The sequence below is a fragment of the Ostrinia nubilalis genome, chromosome W, assembly GCF_963855985.1.
Source record: "Ostrinia nubilalis chromosome W, ilOstNubi1.1, whole genome shotgun sequence".
NCBI classification, from domain to species: Eukaryota; Metazoa; Arthropoda; class Insecta; order Lepidoptera; family Crambidae; genus Ostrinia; species Ostrinia nubilalis.
In genome coordinates this window covers 10,209,786-10,231,137 of record NC_087118.1, presented here as the reverse complement: position 1 = coordinate 10,231,137, position 21,352 = coordinate 10,209,786, and positions in this window count along the sequence as shown.

Here is a 21,352-nt window from a genome sequence, read left to right as displayed (position 1 = left end):
GAACATTAAGTTATTTAATTTATTGCGCCCCGCGCGCCGACACGGCGATCCTGACTCTCACACGTCCTCGTGTGGATCAGCATTTAAGTCGTCATGTAATATGACAACCTCACTCATGTAACTTAAAGTACCGTTCGGTTATCCTACAATACCACTATGAGTAGGAAGGTGCATGTCAGTAAAATGTCAGGTCTCCACAGATTCAAATCAAAACTACAAAGTTTTCAACTCAGTCAAGAACAAATCTAGTTTCAACTAGAATCTTAAAGTTATTTCAACCAAAACTAAGGCCAAGGTTAACGTAACTAATACCCGCGACACACTGTCACGCACTATCGGAACGCATCCGACCCTCGGAATCACCATCCGATACCACCAGCACTCACGGCCAGTCACAATGGCACTCACGGCCAATCACCATCGGTACTCACGACCGAACACAAAGGCACTCTCATGGCCTCACCATCGGTATTGATGACCGATCACAACGGCACTCTCATGGCCGATCACAAAGGCACTCCCATGGCCTCATCATTGGTACTCACGACTGATCACAACGGCACTCTCATGGCCGATCACAAAGGCACTCTCATGGCCTCACCATCGGTATAGATGACCGAACACAACGGCACTCTCATGGCCGATCACAAAGGCACTCTCATGGCCTCACCATCGGTATAGATGACCGATCAGCAGCTATCGAAACAAATTCAATCAACTGCCAAACCCATGACCTCATTACTCATCATCGCCGCGCAGTCTCCGACCAGCAAAACTGGGTTAGGAATATGACCTACGATCGACAACAAGACAAGGCCCTGAGTACTCTTAGTCATGTTAACCAGCCATAATTTTCTACAAAAGATACTACAACAATATCATCATTATTGCCACTATCCGTTTTTAAACTCATTAGCTCTCTTTCAATCTCATTAGCGCCGACAACGGCTAAACCTGACTATTTCTCGTTCTGTGGGGACGTAACATTTCAGCATCACTCGATAGCAATGAACAACTGAGTAATGATTTTAAAATCACATCGGTCATTACCTCAAATCAAAACAAATTAAATAATCTTATTGCATAATGTAAGTACTGGTACATAAAGATAACACATTACTTACATAGGTTGTACCTATAAGGCGTCACTAACCGTGTGGAATGTTATCATTAAAAATAATTCAGACACGATCAGTCCATAAAATCAAAATAAAACATACTCTAATAAAATAAAAATAACATTATCAGAATTAAAATTCAAAATTTAGATGAAATCAAAATTTAATAATAATCAAAATTTAATCAAAATCAAAATTTAAAATTTAATCAAAATGTAAAATTTAATTAAAATTAAAATTCAATCAGAACCAAAATTTAATTAAAATCAAATCAAATCAAAATTAAAAACAGAGAGAAATCAGAAAGTTTAGTACTTGCACACAAACTTTAGATAGGTACTGCTCATAAAAGCCTATCAGTTTTCTGAGAGCGACAACTGATAAAAATTTAATTGAATCAAGAATATTGTTGAACTACCCCATACTATATTGGCATGTCTACAACAGAATCAATTATTTTTTTTTATAATCCTAGATCAGAATAAATAAAAGGAAATGTCAAATCTAATATCAGCAATCCTAGTAGTCCTAAATACAAACTACTAACTTATTTTAAAATACTAACGATTTTAAACTCAATATCAATCATCAAGAATTAACCGAGTGTAATAACAATGTCCATAATTTTGACAATACTCATGCGTTTTCATTTTTACATTGCTTCTATGCAAATTCGTTATAACAACTAGAATTCAATGACCCTAAATAGTTAGGATAGTTTTGGTCTAACATGAATCCAGTTATCATGTTTTTTTTTTTATTTAAACAAAATCACCAACATTAATTTTGAAATGCGTCCTTGGTTTTCTCAAATCTCTTTTTATTTTTACCTAAATACGAATTGAAATTCTTATACCATAGCCATTGTTTATTTATGTAATGTTTGGATTGGAACACTACAACAGACTTGAAAATATGGCATAATTAGAAACAATCTGACAGCATTAGAAATGTTCTAAAATTGCATCTTTTCGGTGAATAATACCAGACATTCAGTGATTTGATTATTATCAAATTAAGTGTAGTCAACTTTATTGCGAGTAATTTGTTAAAAAGTTGCAGTCAGAAACAAGTGTAAAATCGTAGCTAGCAAAAAATATCGAAAATGTTTATGGTTAAGTAGGTAGGTAGGTACTTAACGATTGAATTCCTCCACATGAGACCCCAAAGCTCAAGTGCTTCACTTTTTTTTTTTTTTTTATACGATCCCTTTTTTATTAATTATATTGGTTTCAAGGCTTTAGTGTTTTAAACAAGGTCTCTTTACAAAAAATCCCTTGTTCGATGGATTCCAAAAGAAGTATGACATCATTATGTCAGCATTATTATTATAAAATGGAATGTAGTTACTTACATTTCCTAGAGATTTGTAAAAATACAGAAAGTGAACTTCTCAAAGGATTGGAAACTGTATTGCGATTTTCATTAAATTCATAATAGCCAATATACAGGCAAACAGTAGGTACACTTTTAGTAATGACGTCTAATGTGACACCAAAATATTTCATACGCTGCCCATATTTTTTTTTTTGCATAAGGTGTTAAAATGCATCACGAAAAATATTCGCTAGATGACAGTACTATTAGCGTATTACTTTTGCGTTGACACTAAAACATGCCTTTCCTTGTACCTAATAGTATGAAAAATCAAATGTAAGGCGTACTGAATTTATACGTGCACTGTGACTTCAGCAAATCAATATTAACACCCTCAGATCATAGAAGATCTGGGTTAACACCTAACATGTCTGTGGATGCTACTGTCCACGAAAGTGTTAAATCCGTCTTTCTTTTCATTATTAGTGTGGCAAACAACAAATGTATAGCTAGATAGAACTGAACTGAATGAACAATTTCTTTATTTAAACTAGCAATAAAACAACAGTGGTGGTTGTTCACCCTTTAATCATTATTAGAGCGTCTCTTCAGGGGACACATGAGGCACTATTCTATTTGAGATTAGGTATCTCATTTTTAATACACGTTTTATGACGATAAAACACAAATTCATTCTCCGCTCCACCACACCAGCGCTTTTAGATTGAGTCCTTCAATTCAGGTAATTGCACAACAATAATAGAACCAAAAATTTGGAAGGCGGAAAAGTAATCCTTTTAATAGTTTATAACTTTCAGTGGGAGTACCAAGTATTACTGGTAGGATTATCATTATTTCTTTAAATAAGTCAAATTAAATGATCTATGGCCGATCCAAAAAGATTCAGTTTACTGAAAATATTAACTTTCAATTTTACTATTACTTAGAATAAAATTCTTGTCTATTCTAAAGTAGGATTTTTTTTATTAATCAATTTTATCCTTCATGTAATTTTGACACAGTAATCAGTATACATTTTATTTAAATTTTCATAGTATATCTGTTTCATTAACTTTAGCACGATCAGATGGTGTGCCTACTTCACACAAATTAACCATTCGTTATTTTTTTTAACATCTTTCGAGTTTACAACAGCCGGTGCAACTCGAGCAAAGTCAGGCAAAAAGTGGTAATAATTATTTTATTATTGCCTAACCACTTATCGTGTCAAAGCCATATTATTGAGTTACAATCTAAATCTTACGAACCGTCTCAATGTACGAAAAATTACGATCAATAAATAATAAGTTACCACCACATAGTACCTATTTTCAGAAATCACACGAAAATCACAAAACAACGTATCAAATCAACAATCGATCACATAAGTATCAAAACAGACTTGAGACTGAACGTTACCACATGCAAGTGACCACATACATTATGTGTCATCCAGAAAATGTATTAACCACATTTTCTCTATTAAAAAAAAAGCAGTCTCAAAGTCAAAATAAAAATGGAACGACTGACCGTATGCAGCAATCTCCACCACCGTGCAGGCCCGGTGATGCTACTCAGCTCCTGATGATCGTACTTTACCAGAAGCTGCCGTCACCTGGACACGCGACAAACCACTCTGCAGGTGCAGAGGGTCCACGCCATTTCGCACTCGCGACGCGGAATCCCACTTCTGATGTCGGAGCGTCGGGCTCTCGGACGGCACCAGAAGGGTCTCTCATTGAATTCATACTATCTACCTATGTGGGCGTACAGGGAACACGTGCGAGTGGACACTAACACTAATTACAATCACTGATTATAAACGACTAACTTTACTATAGACTAGAATGTAAAGACTGGTTCATAATTAAATCAATATTGTCCACAGTTAAATTTAACAGAAAGATCAAAGTTACTGAATTAGTTTAACAAAGCTAGAGACGCCTAAATTAAATAGATTGGGAGCGATTGACGAATTTGTGAACCACGCCCAGTCACCACCACGTCCAAAACCCGAATGTGCAATGACTCTAACACTGAGTCCCAAAATCTCTACGTTCCAGGGCTCTGTACCTAAAGTTTTTGTAAAGCTATTAATCCATCAATACTGCACTTGAACGGGTCCACAACTACGTCAGGCAACATGGAGATTTATGTCACCTTCGTTCCCAGGCGCGCACTTAACTCTGGCATAAGAGCTTTGGCGCTGCTTAAAATTCCATAGCAATAAACTAGCTAACACATTGAAAGTGTTGTGAGAACATTAAGTTATTTAATTTATTGCGCCCCGCGCGCCGACATATATAACATGTTTTAAAGATCTTATTAAATTCATTTTACATCTTAAATTTATATTTTTATGTAATGTGTTTTCATAGTGACTCGATTTCAGTTTCTTAGTTACAGACTTCGATACACCTTTTGCTTTTTTAATCAAGGTTTTCATACTCTCGATACAATAGAGTTTTGCCCGCAAACCAATAAACTGTTTAATAATATCACCACCCATTTCATCTTTAAAAAGACCTGGTATTTTTGCATTCAAGGCAGGCATACTATAAACATTGTTCTTTTCATAATTACTGGTATCGTAATAAGCAATATTTTTTTAAATTTCTGTATAGAAGTCATTACAATTTACCAAATAAAGTAAACTGTCAGTGTCAGTATAACATAATTTTACTTTATCGTTATAGTTCTGTTTAATAAAATTATAGTGAAAATTATACATAAAATATGTTGTTTTGCATATTCAAGAACTGAAAACCCTATGTATATTGGTCTATCTAAAATAATCTTTTCTAATTTTAATTGAATTGCAACAAAATTTTCTGAAAATACGGATACACTTTTTAAGTTGGGTTTTGATATTAGTTTTTCTGCCCCAATTTCTTTATTGGTTTTATTATTCATATCTCTCCATTTTGTAACCAATCTAACGTCAACCTGTTTTCTTCTGTTTTCAATAGTCTTTCCAAAAATAGCGTTATTCAAAAGTTTAAAAAAGTCTTTTTCAAATGTGGAAGATGACTTTTGACGCAAATTTGTATTTAAATCTATGTATTTAGCTAAAAAATTATGCTGTCGAAAACGTATCACTCGATGAACTTTTTTCAATACTAAACCATTTCGCATGCATTCTTTTAAGTATACATAATGGATAACGTAATGAAACTTGTCATATAAATTTGCTATGAGTTTTCTGGTTTTGCCACCGGGTGGAATATGTTTTTCCGGTGCAAATGGTAAATCACTATGAATTGAATGTAAGTTATCAGGATAAACCAGATCCACTTCTAAAATGTATCCATATTCAGCATCATCAGGTATGGTCAATATATTTAAACTTTTAATTTCATCATCAGATAAAAATTTAAAGTCAGACATAGGCATTTTCTGCATCATAGCATAACCGTACAGATTATTACAATCTAAGTAAATAAGATAGCTAGATGGTGCTGATTCATCATAGTTGGGCATGTATTTATTATTTGCCTTAGCATGTCGAAGCGAGCACTGAGCTAACCCACCACGTATTCCGTTTTCTATCATTTCGTACATATCTTTATCATCTATCAAGTCTAATTTAACTCGTGTATATAAAAGCATGGCATCCCAACTTAAGCCTGGAGAAGTAACATAATAAGCTGGGTCAAGTTTATAATACATGAGACTACTATTTCTAAACTTTTCAAAAATATCACATAAAAGCAACACATCACATTTCAAATATAAGTCTGTATAATCTCCGAGTGATTTAACGTTAAAGACTTTCCAAATTGCATGTGCTCGAGAATAATCCTCTTCACTAATGTGTTCTCCAGTTAGACTATTGTAAAAGTGTTCTATTCTTGGTAAGCTTTTTTCTTCAAATCGTTCACATGAATCCATGTAATCATAGGGATATACACCTTTTTGACGAAGTAAATAGAATTGTTCCTTAGAATTAAATATTTTGTTTAAGTGTTTCAAATCTGTGTCTGCTAAAGTTTTACTTAAAATATCTAAACTAGAACTAAGAAACTGAAATGAGTCTAAAAACTTTATTTGAATTGCTGAAGGAAAATTTCGATTTTTCAAATATTTTGTGAATGATATATATTTTTCTTTAGTCTTCGGAATAACTTTGATATCACCTTCATATTTCGATAATTCTTTAACAAATAAATGAGCATCATAGTTTGCTAAATTGTGGAAAATTACTGGCACAAAAGGGCATTCTCTATATAATAAGTTGCATTTAGTATGAGCAGCACCTCTGTATTCACCAGTTATATGATCATGATCAGCGACTTTATCAGTAATTATAAGTGGTAGCTTACAAATATGACAAATACTAGCATTATGATATTCATCTTTTTGTGATTGAGTCAACGGTAACATGGGTTCCTTCTTTCTTAGTATTTTTTCTATGCATATTACATCCTTGATTAGACGTTTAATAAATACTTTAACACAATCTGATCCCCTATACAGCACAAGTTTATTAAGATTTTCGTCATGCGAACAACAAATGTAACATGCAAAACATGAAGGTTGATGTAATTTATAAGTTTCAGTATAACAACTGTTTTTTTCATGATTTTTTCTTTATGTGTATACCTAGATTAATTGGTTAAAATCTGTTCTTTTTTTTCTGTCGGCAAGCTTATTTTCTTTGAATGCTGTATTTACCTGTAAAGGCATATCTTTTGGATTCTAGCTTTCTAATAATGTAACGATGCATGTAAATTGATATGTTGTTGGTAAATCTTCAACAATAAATAAATAAATAAATGATTGTTTAATAGTAAACTTTCAAAATCTGCATAAATAACAAAATTAATTTTTTGTCGCCTTTCATAATTTTTGAATTCTAATTTACAATTTTTACTTGGTAAAACTGTTAAAACTTTTGAACAAGTGTGTGATTTATATTTTTCTTGTGTTACATAAAACTGAAGACAACTTTCACATAAGTATGTTTTACCATGATGTTTATTTAATTGTCGACGAGTAAGTTTAGCCAAGTCTTTTATTAAACAATAATGACCTCTTGATTTCTGCTCAAAATACAAAAGGTTGATATGATTTTCTTTTCTCTGCTTTGTCATATACAGTGTGTCCGGGCATGTAGTGATCAAACTTTAAGGGCGTAATCTATGGATAATTTTATCGGTGAAAATAATTTAAATTTGGGGCTTGACCCATTTCTCGCATATTTACAAGGATTTAAGTTTTTAATTTTAAGTTTTCACCTCTTACTTCAAAAACAAGTGATAGCGTGGGTAACTTAACATTAATAAGCAAATATTTTATATCATGCGATAGCCAATAAAATTATCTACTAGTAGAAGTAGAAAACACATACAAGTTTCATACATTTTAAGGGAGTAAGAATGGATTTAATTAGAAATAAACATGATTTTTTTATTATTTCCCAACACAAGAAAAACCAGGTCGTTAAGGTATGTTTTATTTGCATTGTATTATTAGTATTTGAGCCATTCTACAAAACGAATGTAAATTTATTAGTCTACGTCTATTAGTTTCGACGTAATTGTTGAACAGAGATACCCATTCCCAGCGGTTCCCATAGTGATCGGAATAGGTTGTGTGATTCTTTCAGGCAGTGCATTTTCGCATGTCGCGTGCGCTATGGAAACCGCTGGGAAGGGGTATCTTTGTTCAACAATTACGTCGAAACTAATAGACGTAGACTAATAAATTTACATTCGTTTTGTAGAATAGCTGAAATACTAATAATAAAATGCAAATAAAATATACCTTAACGACCTGGTTTTTCTTGTGTTGGGAAATAACTGAAAAAGTTGTGAAAAAAATCATGTTTATTTCAAATTAAATCCATTCTTACACCCTTAAAATGTATGAAACTTGTATCTGTTTTCTACTTCTACTAATAGATAATTTTATTGGCTATCGCATGATATAAAATTTTTGCTTATTAATGTTAAACTACTCACGCTATCACTTGTTTTTGAAGTAAGAGGTGAAAACTTAAAATTAAAAACTTAAATCCTTGTAAATATGCGAGAAATGGGTCAAGCCCCAAATTTAAAGTATTTTCACCGATAAAATTGTCCATAGATTACGCCCTTAAAGTTTGATCACTACATGCCCGGACACACTGTATAATGGGCCTCATCATCATCATCATTTCAGCCATAGGACGTCCACTGCTGAACATAGGCCTCCCCCAATGATTTCCATGTTGATCGATTGGCAGCGGTCTGCGTCCAGCGCTTCCCTGCTACCTTTACGATGTCGTCGGTCCACCTTGTAGGTGGACGTCCCACGCTGCGTTTTCCGGTACGCGGCCTCCATTCCAGAACCTTTCTGCCTCATCGGCCGTCAGTTCTGCGTACTATGTGCCCTGCCCATTGCCACTTCAGCTTGCTAATCCGTCGGGCTATGTCAGCGACTTTGGTTCGTTTACGGATCTCCTCATTTCTGATTCGATCTTGCAAAGAAACACCAAGCATAGCCCTCTCCATAGCACGCTGTGCAACTTTGAGCTTCTGTATAAGGCCTATAGTGAGAGGCCACGTTTCCGAGCCATAAGTTATCACTGGTAACACACATTGGTTATACACTCTAGTCTTCAGGCATTGAGGTATTTTGGACGAAAAGATGTTGCGTAGTTTCCTGAACGCTGCCCAGCCGAGTTGGATTCGACGATTGACCTCCTTCTCGAAATTGGACCTACCTAGCTGGATCGTTTGTCCGAGGTAGACATACTTGTCGACAATCTCGAGAATTGAGCTCCCAACTGAAACTGGGTAGGGCGTAACATGGACATTCGACATAAGCTTCGTTTTGTCCATGTTCATCCTCAGGCCTACCTGTTGGGAAACTCGATTAAGGTCTTCGAGCATTGTGCCAAGATCTTCCAACGATTCTGCCATGACCACAATATCGTCGGCAAACCGAAGGTGAGTGATGTACTCGCCATTAATGTTTATGCCGAATCCTTTCCATTCCAGGAGTTTGAAAGCGTCTTCCAATGCAGCGGTGAACAGTTTCGGAGATTATAACATCTCCCTGCCTAACGCCTCGCTGCAGTGGAATCGCCCTCGTGCTCTGCTCCTGTACTCGGACCGACATGGTGGCGTTTTTGTACAAGCACTTCAGCACCTCGATATACCGATAGTCAATACGGCACCGCTGGAGAGATTGTAACACTGCCCAAGTCTCAATCGAATCGAAGGCCTTCTCATAGTCCACGAACGCCAAGCATAGTGGCAAGTTATACTCCTCAGTCTTCTGTATAACCTGCCGCAGCGTATGGATGTGGTCTATGGTACTATAACCTTTTCGGAATCCGGCTTGTTCGGGAGGCTGGAAGTCATCGAACCTACGCGCGAGACGGTTCGTGATGACTCTCGAAAACAGTTTGTAGACATGACTCAGAAGCGAGATGGGTCTGTAATTCTTCAGCAAGGTCTTATCACCTTTCTTGAAGAAGAGCACCACCACGCTTCTGTTCCATGCCTCTGGCGTAGTTCCCTGGAGTAGGACGGAGTTAAAGAGTCTCTGAAGGACTTTCAGTATCGGTGTTCCACCCGCATTCAGAAGCTCCGATGTTATTCCGTCATCACCCGGTGCCTTGTTGTTCTTTAGCTGTTTGAGAGCCATCCTAATCTCGTATAGGCTGATGTCCGGGATATCTTCGGTATAGTGTCGAGTTAGCTTAGCTCTTGGATCTGAAGTTGAGCTATCAACGGGTTTGGTGACCGAGGTATATAGCTGTCCATAAAACCTCTCGATCTCACCTAGAACCTCGGCTTTTGTTGACATTACACTACCGTCTGCCGTCGTTAGCTTCGTCAGCTGGCTTTGCCCAATAGAGTTGTCTCTTGCGAACACTTTGGAGCCTTGGTTCCGCTCTATCGCCTCTTTAATACTGTTTGTATTAAAGTTGCGAATATCATGTCGCAAGGACTTCCTTATCTGTCTATTGAGCTGCCTGTATGCCGTAGCGTCAACGGAGGACTGCAGCGTCATTGCACGTCGTTCTGCCATGAGGTTGAGGGTGTGGTCGGTGAGCTTTTGCGGCTTGTCTTTACGACGAGGTCTAAAGAATTTAAACCCAGCCGCCTGGACAGTTTCTACGAACCCGTTATTGATCTCATCCACTGACTCGCAGTTTTCCAGGCATGCAAAGCGATTTGACAACTCGAGCTGAAAGCTCTCGGGGCAGTGGATATGGGAATTGTAGGGTCGGAGCGTAGACTTCATCAGACGGGACCTTTCTAGCTTGACGTTAATATTTAGTATGCCTCTGACCATTCGGTGATCACTACCGGTTTTCACCCTGTTGATCACGGAGACATCACTAAATATTCGTCGCTTTGTGGTCATGATGAAGTCAATCTCATTTTTCGTAGAACCATCGGGACTCATCCATGTCCACTTCCTATGAGGCGGCTTCTGGAAGAAGGAGTTCATCGCAAAGAGGTCTTCCTTCTCCAGAAATTCGGCCAGCCTCTGCCCCCTGGGGTTCCGTTGCCCACATCCAAATTGCCCCACTCTCAGCTCATCATCACTTCGCATGCCCAGCTTCGCGTTGAAGTCCCCCATAACAACATTGAAGTAGGTTTTAGTAGTATGTATGGCCCTACTTATGTCCTCATACATAGCCTCTACTTCCTCATCTGGGTGTGTAGAGGTCGGTGCGTATACCTGAATTACCTTCAGCAAGTATCTTTTGGATACTCTGAGTATCAGGTAAGCAACCCTGCTCGACACACTTCCGATGGTGATGATGTTGTTAATGAGGGACTTGTGGACGAGAAACCCGACACCACCTTGGGACAGTTGTTCGCCCTCCCGGTAGTAGAGTAGGTTGCCGGATTTTAGGATGATCGTGTCCTCGCCCTCTCGTCGGACTTCCGATAGTCCCATTATACTCCATCGCAACCTACTCAGTTCGTCTTCCAACTCTGTGATCCTTTCGTCAGTCCTCAATGTGCGTATATTATGCGTTACCAGGGCCAGTCGTCGTTGGTGTGGGTAGCCAGTCCGCCTCCGGAGATTCTTAGCACCCCCCGCCCCGCTGCTACCCTGACCGCTACCGTAGCCAGGAACTGCGGGGCTACCGGAGACTGGGGGCCTGGTCGCTGTTGTGTTCCTCATTGGGGGGATCATTGCCGATACTCGCCACGCTTGGCAGGCGGGTTGGCGAGCGCAGTTTTTTGTAAGTTTCGCACGCAGACGCTGCTGCCCATCTCGTGCTACAGGATTTTGTCGCCTCTTACGACACGCTTACGACTCCTGTTGGCGGTGGAGAATTGTATTCTTTACGGCCGTCCCCACACGGCACATATAATGGGCCTGTGATACGATTATTTTTATCTAATCCATAAATGCTAACACTAATAGAAGGATTATTTTTTTCGAATAATCTAATATCTGTGTATGATGGTGGGAAGTTCATTCCTTTAATGTTTAAAACTGACGAGTAAAACGGATATGAACTTGTTCTATTAACGTTTTTTGTACATGGAAATAAAGCAGCCACTATACTCCAAGCAAAACAATGATTGTCATAATTTTTCACATTTAGACAACTTTTAGTACTACTTATTTCTTTAGGTAGTTCTAAATAGCTACCCCCCCTTAGAGGGGAGTATTTATTAATGTTTATTTCTAAATGACTCACAGAGTTAAAACACCAGCCTGATTCACAGTGTTGAAATTCGCTTAGTTTATTAATTAACTTATTCTGCGTTTTTGAATACAGTTCAGATAAATCAGTGTTTTTAAATATAGTCTCATACTTGGCATTAAATGATTTCATTTGAATTTCATTTGAGCCAGGTAATTCGAAATAAGCAAACAATTCAAAATTAAGTTTTATGGAACCATGTTTAACTAAATTCATGACTATTAGTTTTTTCACATCGTCTGTGATTTTGTCTAAAAATTCCTCAGGAGTTGAAGAATCATTACCATCAGAGTTAACTCTATAAGTAACTATTCTCTCTCTAAAAGCTGTGGCTATAATATTAATGTTATTAAAACTTGTTTTCAATAAGCAATTCTTTTTATGTAAATTAGTTCTTAAATGAAATCTGAAAGAACTTTCTAATATTTTAATATTACAATCAGTACAAAACTTTACTTTATTTGTATTTATATTTTCATTCAAGGCTTTGGAGCGGTATTTGTCTGAAAGAATAGAAATATAAACGTTAATAATTATATTTTAATAAGCATGAATGATACCATAATACAATTCTAAAACTAATCTAAGGTAAGGTTATTTAAATAAATCAGGCAAATAATAAATGTATTATTTATTTAGTCATTATAATATTACTTATATTCATTATTCATGATTATAAGAGACTAATAAAACTGATTAGGTATATTCGTTAACATTATAGAAGGGGAATAAAACTGATTATATTCATTAACATTATATGAGGCTAATGCCTGTTTTCATCATAAATCCCTATTTTATAAGTGACCCTATGAAAACAAAATTCATAAGTGTCACTTAAAAATTAGATATTGATGGTGAAAACGGGCATTGAAAACTAATCATTTTCAAGAATTCAGCATTACATTTTTACTGATTCGGTGAACTAACATAGGTGATCGGACAATCTTTAAAGTTCTTCTTAACTTCTTTTAAAAACTTAACTAAATAGCGGTATGCTGGATTGTCGTCATCTATTTTAGTTTTCACCGTTACTACGTTATATAAGCATGGCGCCACCTGTTCATAGGTGAAATATTTTCGATTTCACTACACATGTAGAGCTTAAGATCTGCAAAACGCAAGCCTCTAATATCTGTATTGTATTGTTTGGAAATACCGTTAGATCCACGACGACATAAATATGATATAAGCTCATCTCTTTTACCGGATTTTTTATCTTCATCCTCATCCGAATCGGTGCCCATAATATCTTTCGCAGTGACCTTGGTGGACAACGGCCCAGCAAGTGGTTGTGCAACACTGGCATTATTCTTCACCTTATGCTTCTGACTTTTCTTTGTTTTTTCTTCACGCTTAGCTCTATATCGCGCGCGCGGCGCTCGGAGCCGTAACACGTATACTAGACCCGCTGCGTAAAAAAAAATCGTTTGAGTGGTAAAAATTATAAAATAATGGACAAAGTTTATACCCAAGTGAAGCTCGTAAACTAAGCTACAGTTTGGTGAAAACAGTGCAGTTATAACTATACGCATTCGTGAGCAGTAATCAAAAACATTTCAAAATAAAATTAACGGACACAACACAACAGTGCACTACAGTGGACGAGCGACGTGAATCATCATCATCGCGTCGACGAACGAGTGCCCGAGCGCAATACGAATCACCGGGGTCATCGACCTCTGTTGAACACTGCTACAGACACAAACTTTCGACCGTATCTGACAAGCTACGTTGGCGCAATCGGTACGAGCTGAGTTCTACCCCGCTCAGAATCAGAGAGCCGTGGTTCGAGTCCGAGAGGCAATCTTATTTTTGCTTTTTATTTTTTCTTTTGCTGCGTCACTACTGTTCAAAATGTCTGTACCGAAACAGAGGGGCAAAATTCACAACCATAAATGCCATAAATGTGGGAAAAATTGCGATGCACGAGATACAGTTCAATGTGTTAAGTGTAATAATCGATACGAGTTTGATTGCGTTGGCCTATCGGAGAAACTGTATCGTATCATGGACAAAGGTTGGAAATGTACTACCTGTTCCCAAAAACAGAGTAAAGCCAAGACTTCCAATTCAGGCCCCACAAATATAACATTAAGGAAACGCAAAGAGATGGTAAAAACGTCTAAAACCATCAACTCGCCACAAACATCAGAGACCCCCGAAAGAGCAACACGTTTAACATCCCCCTCTATATCACCGGTATGTGAATTGGACGACTATGTTGACTCCCATAATATAACAAGAGATATAGAATCGGATGAATCTTACATAGGCACAGAGCGAATGTCAAAGAGTGTAGAACACACATTGCCCAATAATACTTTGACCGAATATGAATTGAGAGAAGAGAATGAGCAATTAAAAATAAATCTCATTTCTACTGAGTCTGAGTTAGAAAACAAAATACTCGAAAACAATGACCTGAATAAATGCATAATAAAGCTGACAAAAGAACTCAATCTATTACGGAGTCTTTGTCTAGCTCCCTGCCCAGTGCCAAAGCAACCTACTATGCAGATATCCCGTTTTTACACGCCTCAAAAGTCGCACATTGCTTCGGAAAGGAAGACCGCTGACAACACCCACGACTTCAGCTATCTTCAAAGAAAAATTACGGCACTTAAACAATCACTTTTAAATGCCCAAACCGAAATAGATAATCTTAACGTACAGATTAGTAATCTTAAACAAAAATTAAATATGGGAAGTACAATCAACGGCCAAATAATGGAAAGAAATGTATCGGCAAATAGCCCTAGCAGTATACAACACCAACATGAAGAATCATCCCATAAACAAACGAAAAAACCGCATACCATTTATATTGTAGGCGATGAACAACTAAGAGGTTTATCTACTGCTATATTGAGTTCCAGAATGGGAAAATGGAACGACAAATATACTACTTCTGCGACTATTCTAACTGATGCTTCAAGTTCTGAAATGTTACAGTGCTGTCAAAGTCTATCAAAACAATTGACTAAAGACGATATAGTTATTTTAGGGTTTGGTACTCATGACAATTGTATTCATAAATTTCACTCTAATTTGTGCATTGCTATTGATATGCTTTCTAAATCCACTATTTACATTGTTCCTATACTTAGAAATGCATACTTTAATGAGATTCAATTATTTAATTGCATGAAATTGTGGACAAAACACTTTGAAAAATGTACTCTAGTTGACATTAATGATTTGACCTCATATTCTGACTATAATTTAAAAAGACTTATTTGTAATAAAATTAATGTAATTATTGATTATTGTGAATATAAAAACCAATTTTTGACATGTAAAAATCTACGTAAATTAATGAAAAATAATCTAAAACAAGATTATGTCACACGCACCGACAAATTACCAAAGAGAGGCACGATCCCTTTCTATTTTAAGGTTCTGAACAATTCAGTTAACAGTAATAATGACCAATTACTATTAAATTCTGTAGTAGTTGATGTACCAACCGATACTAATGGTAGTAAAATGTTTTTTCGAGACTAAAGACTCTAACTTTGTAATCTTGCATCAAAACATTGCTAGTATTTTATCAAAAAAAGAAATATTAGACCTTATCATTTTGGATTTAATTGAAGAAAATAGGGAACCTGATATTGTATGTCTAACAGAAACTTTTCTAGAGTCAGGTCAAGAGAATTATGTAAGACTTGACAATTATCAAATGGTATCTTCCTTTTGTAGAAATAAAAAGCGAGGTGGTACATGCATATTAGCAAAAAAGGGCATCGCTTGTAGAGACTTATTATGTATCAAAAAATATGCCACCCAAAAAACTTTTGAATGTAGTGGTATCGAGCTCTTAGGAAATAATTTGATTATCATTTGTTTGTATAGAATACCAATGTCGGATCCAAATGTTTTCTTGACAAATCTTGACAATTTATTAAATGACATATTCCACAAATTTAAATATAAAATTAAAATTGTCTTAGCTGGTGACTTAAATATTAACACACTAAATAAGAACAAAATTACAGAGAATCTGCAGGACTTGCTTCAGAATTACAATTTAACACAGCATATCACAGTACCGACTCGTAAGAAGTCATGTATTGACCATTTAATTAGTAACATAGATGACGCCTCTCCCGAAGTTTTACCACTTCATATTTCCGATCATGAAACTGCACAGTTACTGAGTTTCCGCATAAAAAATAAATACAAAGGACCCCTATCGTATTCCTTTTTTAGGCGTGACTATAGTCGTGAAAATATGTATAAATTTAAAAAACACCTAAAAAGCATTACATGGACAGAAGTTTATAACGAAACTGACATTAATAAAAGTTTCAATAAATTTCATGAATTATTCACGCTTCTCTATAAACTTTGTTTTCCAAAAATTAAAATAAACGTTGACTTATTAAAAAGATATAAAAACAATTGGGTGACTAATGGATTGAAACTGAGTTGCAGAAAGAAACGGAAACTACGATATAACTATTACAACAATAAAACACAACATAATATAAACAAATATTCAAAATATTCAAAACTTCTGAGAAAATGTATCTATGTCTCTAAAAGAATATCTAACATTGACTTTATGCGTAAGAGTGAAAATAAGTGTAAGGCATCTTGGACCCTAATTAAAAAAGAATTAAATAACACAAAATATTCTCTTAAACATATTAAAAAGCTACAGGTAAATAATTTGACTCTGACGAATCCCCATAGCATAGCTGCAGCCTTTAATGATCAATTTGTAAATGAATCCAATAATTATGACCAAAGTAAATTTAAAATAAATAATACCAACCAAACACTAAGATTAAGCTCTATGTTTCTAAAGCCTGTTGTGGAGACAGAAGTAAAAACAGTGGTAATGTCTCTAAAAAACACAAAAGCAGAAGGATTTGATGAAATATGTACTAAAGTTCTGAAGGATTGTGTGAGTGAACTTATTACTGTTCTAACTCACCTAATTAACTTGTCTTTTTCCTCTGGCGTATTTCCAGAACAACTTAAACTCACTACTGTAAAACCTTTGCATAAAAAAGGTAACGAGGATGAAATTGATAATTATCGTCCTATTGCCATCATATCAGTTTTTTCTAAGATATTTGAAAAGTGTTTCTACAAACAGCTGGTTGAATACTGTAACAGGTTTAATTTATTACATAGAGATCAATACGGATTCCAAAAAAATAAATCCACCACTTTGGCCATACATAGGTTTTTGGAAACTGTTTTAACAGGTATAAATAATAAAAAATTGACAACTGGTATATTTATTGATCTGTCTAAGGCATTTGATCATGTATCACATCAACTACTAGCACAAAAGCTTGATATGATTGGTGTACGGGGACTCGTGTTGAAATGGATAATGTCATATACTAGTAATAGAAAACAATGTGTAGTTGTAGATACATTAAACAATAAAAATGAGATAATATCGTGCTCATCACAATATAAATATAACCAATGTGGTGTACCACAAGGTAGCGTATTAGGGCCAATTTTATTTATTATATACATCAATGACATTTTTAATGCAACTGGACATCATCAATGTATCGCATTTGCAGATGACATATCTATTACAGTAACCTCAAATAACATAGTGACAGAACATGAGAATGACGTAAATGCAACTATTAATGACATAATTAAATTTCTTGACATGCATAGTTTAAAAATTAATCTGACTAAAACAAAATATATACAATTTAATAAATATAAACATATTAATCTTGACATTAAATATAAAGATATAGACATTAATAAAGTAGATCAAATTAAATTTTTGGGAATAATAATTGACAAAGATCTTAATTGGAAAAACCATATAGATAGTATTTGTAGCCGTATCAATTCATTTGTTTATGCTCTGAAGTGTGTCAGATCAGTCACTAATCTAGGTACGGCAATCACGGCCTACCATGCTTATGTGGGGTCTTTATTACGGTATGGACTATTGATATGGGGCAATAGCCCTCATATCAATAGAGCATTTATTGCTCAAAAAAAATGCCTTAGAGCAATGTATGGTGTTCCCCCGCGTACGTCCTGCCGTCCTCTATTTAGTCAGACGCAATTACTAACTCTGACTTCTCTTTACATATTTGACACATGTGTATTTGTTATGCAGAATAAGCACTTATTTAAACGGGCATGTGATTACTATCCAAGAAATAGTAGAGATGCAAACAGGTTGGTACTTCAGGTCACCCCAAAAACAGTGCAGTACAAAAATAGCTGTTTAATCATGTGTATTAAAATCTATAACAAAATACCCAAAGAATTTAGGACATTAAACATTTGTAATTTTAAGAAACATTTGAGTAAATGGTTGCTATCACTGACACTTTACGACTTAAAAGAGTTCTTTGACTTGCTGTAGTTTTGTTCTTCTTTAGAATCGTCGCTAATATTGTGGTGTTTCTATTTTAACTTTTGCATGCTAATAATTTTAGCTAAACATGTATAGTTCTCACTGTCTGTACCTAACATCTTTATATACCATGTTTAATTGCAAATAAATGATTATGATTATGATTATGATTATAATAAAAAAAGTTTTAGGTTAGAGTCTAGTTTTAATTCATCATCATCATCATCATTTCAGCCACAGGACGTCCACTGCTGAACATAGGCCTCCCCCAATGCTTTCCATGTTGATCGATTGGTAGCGGCCTGCGTCCAGCGCTTCCCTGCTACCTTTACGATGTCGTCGGTCCACCTTGTAGGTGGACGTCCCACGCTGCGTTTTCCGGTACGCGGCCTCCATTCCAGAACCTTTCTGCCCCATCGGCCGTCAGTTCTGCGTACTATGTGCCCTGCCCATTGCCACTTCAGCTTGCTAATACGTCGGGCTATGTCAGCGACTTTGGTTCGTTTACGGATCTCCTCATTTCTGATTCGATCTCGCAAAGAAACACCAAGCATAGCCCTCTCCATAGCACGCTGTGCAACTTTGAGCTTCTGTATAAGGCCTATAGTGAGAGGCCACGTTTCCGAGCCATAAGTTATCACTGGTAACACACATTGGTTATACACTCTAGTCTTCAGGCATTGAGGTAATTTGGACGAAAAGATGTTGCGTAGTTTCCCGAACGCTGCCCAGCCGAGTTGGATTCGACGATTGACCTCCTTCTCGAAATTGGACCTACCTAGCTGGATCGTTTGTCCGAGGTAGACATACTTGTCGACAATCTCGAGAATTGAGCTCCCAACTGAAACTGGGTAGGGCGTAACATGGACATTCGACATAAGCTTCGTTTTGTCCATGTTCATCCTCAGGCCTACCTGTTGGGAAACTCGATTAAGGTCTTCGAGCATTGTGCCAAGATCTTCCAACGATTCTGCCATGACCACAATATCGTCGGCAAACCGAAGGTGAGTGATGTACTCGCCATTAATGTTTATGCCGAATCCTTTCCATTCCAGGAGTTTGAAAGCGTCTTCCAATGCAGCGGTGAACAGTTTCGGAGATTATAACATCTCCCTGCCTAACGCCTCGCTGCAGTGGAATCGCCCTCGTGCTCTGCTCCTGTACTCGGACCGACATGGTTGCGTTTTTGTACAAGCACTTCAGCACCTCGATATACCGATAGTCAATACGGCACCGCTGGAGAGATTGTAACACTGCCCAAGTCTCAATCGAATCGAAGGCCTTCTCATAGTCCACGAACGCCAAGCATAGTGGCAAGTTATACTCCTCAGTCTTCTGTATAACCTGCCGCAGCGTATGGATGTGGTCTATGGTACTATAACCTTTTCGGAATCCGGCTTGTTCGGGAGGCTGGAAGTCATCGAACCTACGCGCGAGACGGTTCGTGATGACTCTCGAAAACAGTTTGTAGACATGACTCAGAAGCGAGATGGGTCTGTAATTCTTCAGCAAGGTCTTATCACCTTTCTTGAAGAAGAGCACCACCACGCTTCTGTTCCATGCCTCTGGCGTAGTTCCCTGGAGTAGGACGGAGTTAAAGAGTCTCTGAAGGACTTTCAGTATCGGTGTTCCACCCGCATTCAGAAGCTCCGATGTTATTCCGTCATCACCCGGTGCCTTGTTGTTCTTTAGCTGTTTGAGAGCCATCCTAATCTCGTATAGGCTGATGTCCGGGATATCTTCGGTATAGTGTCGAGTTAGCTTAGCTCTTGGATCTGAAGTTGAGCTATCAACGGGTTTGGTGACCGAGGTATATAGCTGTCCATAAAACCTCTCGATCTCACCTAGAACCTCGGCTTTTGTTGACATTACACTACCGTCTGCCGTCGTTAGCTTCGTCAGCTGGCTTTGCCCAATAGAGTTGTCTCTTGCGAACACTTTGGAGCCTTGGTTCCGCTCTATCGCCTCTTTAATACTGTTTGTATTAAAGTTGCGAATATCATGTCGCAAGGACTTCCTTATCTGTCTATTGAGCTGCCTGTATGCCGTAGCGTCAACGGAGGACTGCAGCGTCATTGCACGTCGTTCTGCCATGAGGTTGAGGGTGTGGTCGGTGAGCTTTTGCGGCTTGTCTTTACGACGAGGTCTAAAGAATTTAAACCCAGCCGCCTGGACAGTTTCTACGAACCCGTTATTGATCTCATCCACTGACTCGCAGTTTTCCAGGCATGCAAAGCGATTTGACAACTCGAGCTGAAAGCTCTCGGGGCAGTGGATATGGGAATTGTAGGGTCGGAGCGTAGACTTCATCAGACGGGACCTTTCTAGCTTGACGTTAATATTTAGTATGCCTCTGACCATTCGGTGATCACTACCGGTTTTCACCCTGTTGATCACGGAGACATCACTAAATATTCGTCGCTTTGTGGTCATGATGAAGTCAATCTCATTTTTCGTAGAACCATCGGGACTCATCCATGTCCACTTCCTATGAGGCGGCTTCTGGAAGAAGGAGTTCATCGCAAAGAGGTCTTCCTTCTCCAGAAATTCGGCCAGCCTCTGCCCCCTGGGGTTCCGTTGCCCACATCCAAATTGCCCCACTCTCAGCTCATCATCACTTCGCATGCCCAGCTTCGCGTTGAAGTCCCCCATAACAACATTGAAGTAGGTTTTAGTAGTATGTATGGCCCTACTTATGTCCTCATACATAGCCTCTACTTCCTCATCTGGGTGTGTAGAGGTCGGTGCGTATACCTGAATTACCTTCAGCAAGTATCTTTTGGATACTCTGAGTATCAGGTAAGCAACCCTGCTCGACACACTTCCGATGGTGATGATGTTGTTAATGAGGGACTTGTGGACGAGAAACCCGACACCACCTTGGGACAGTTG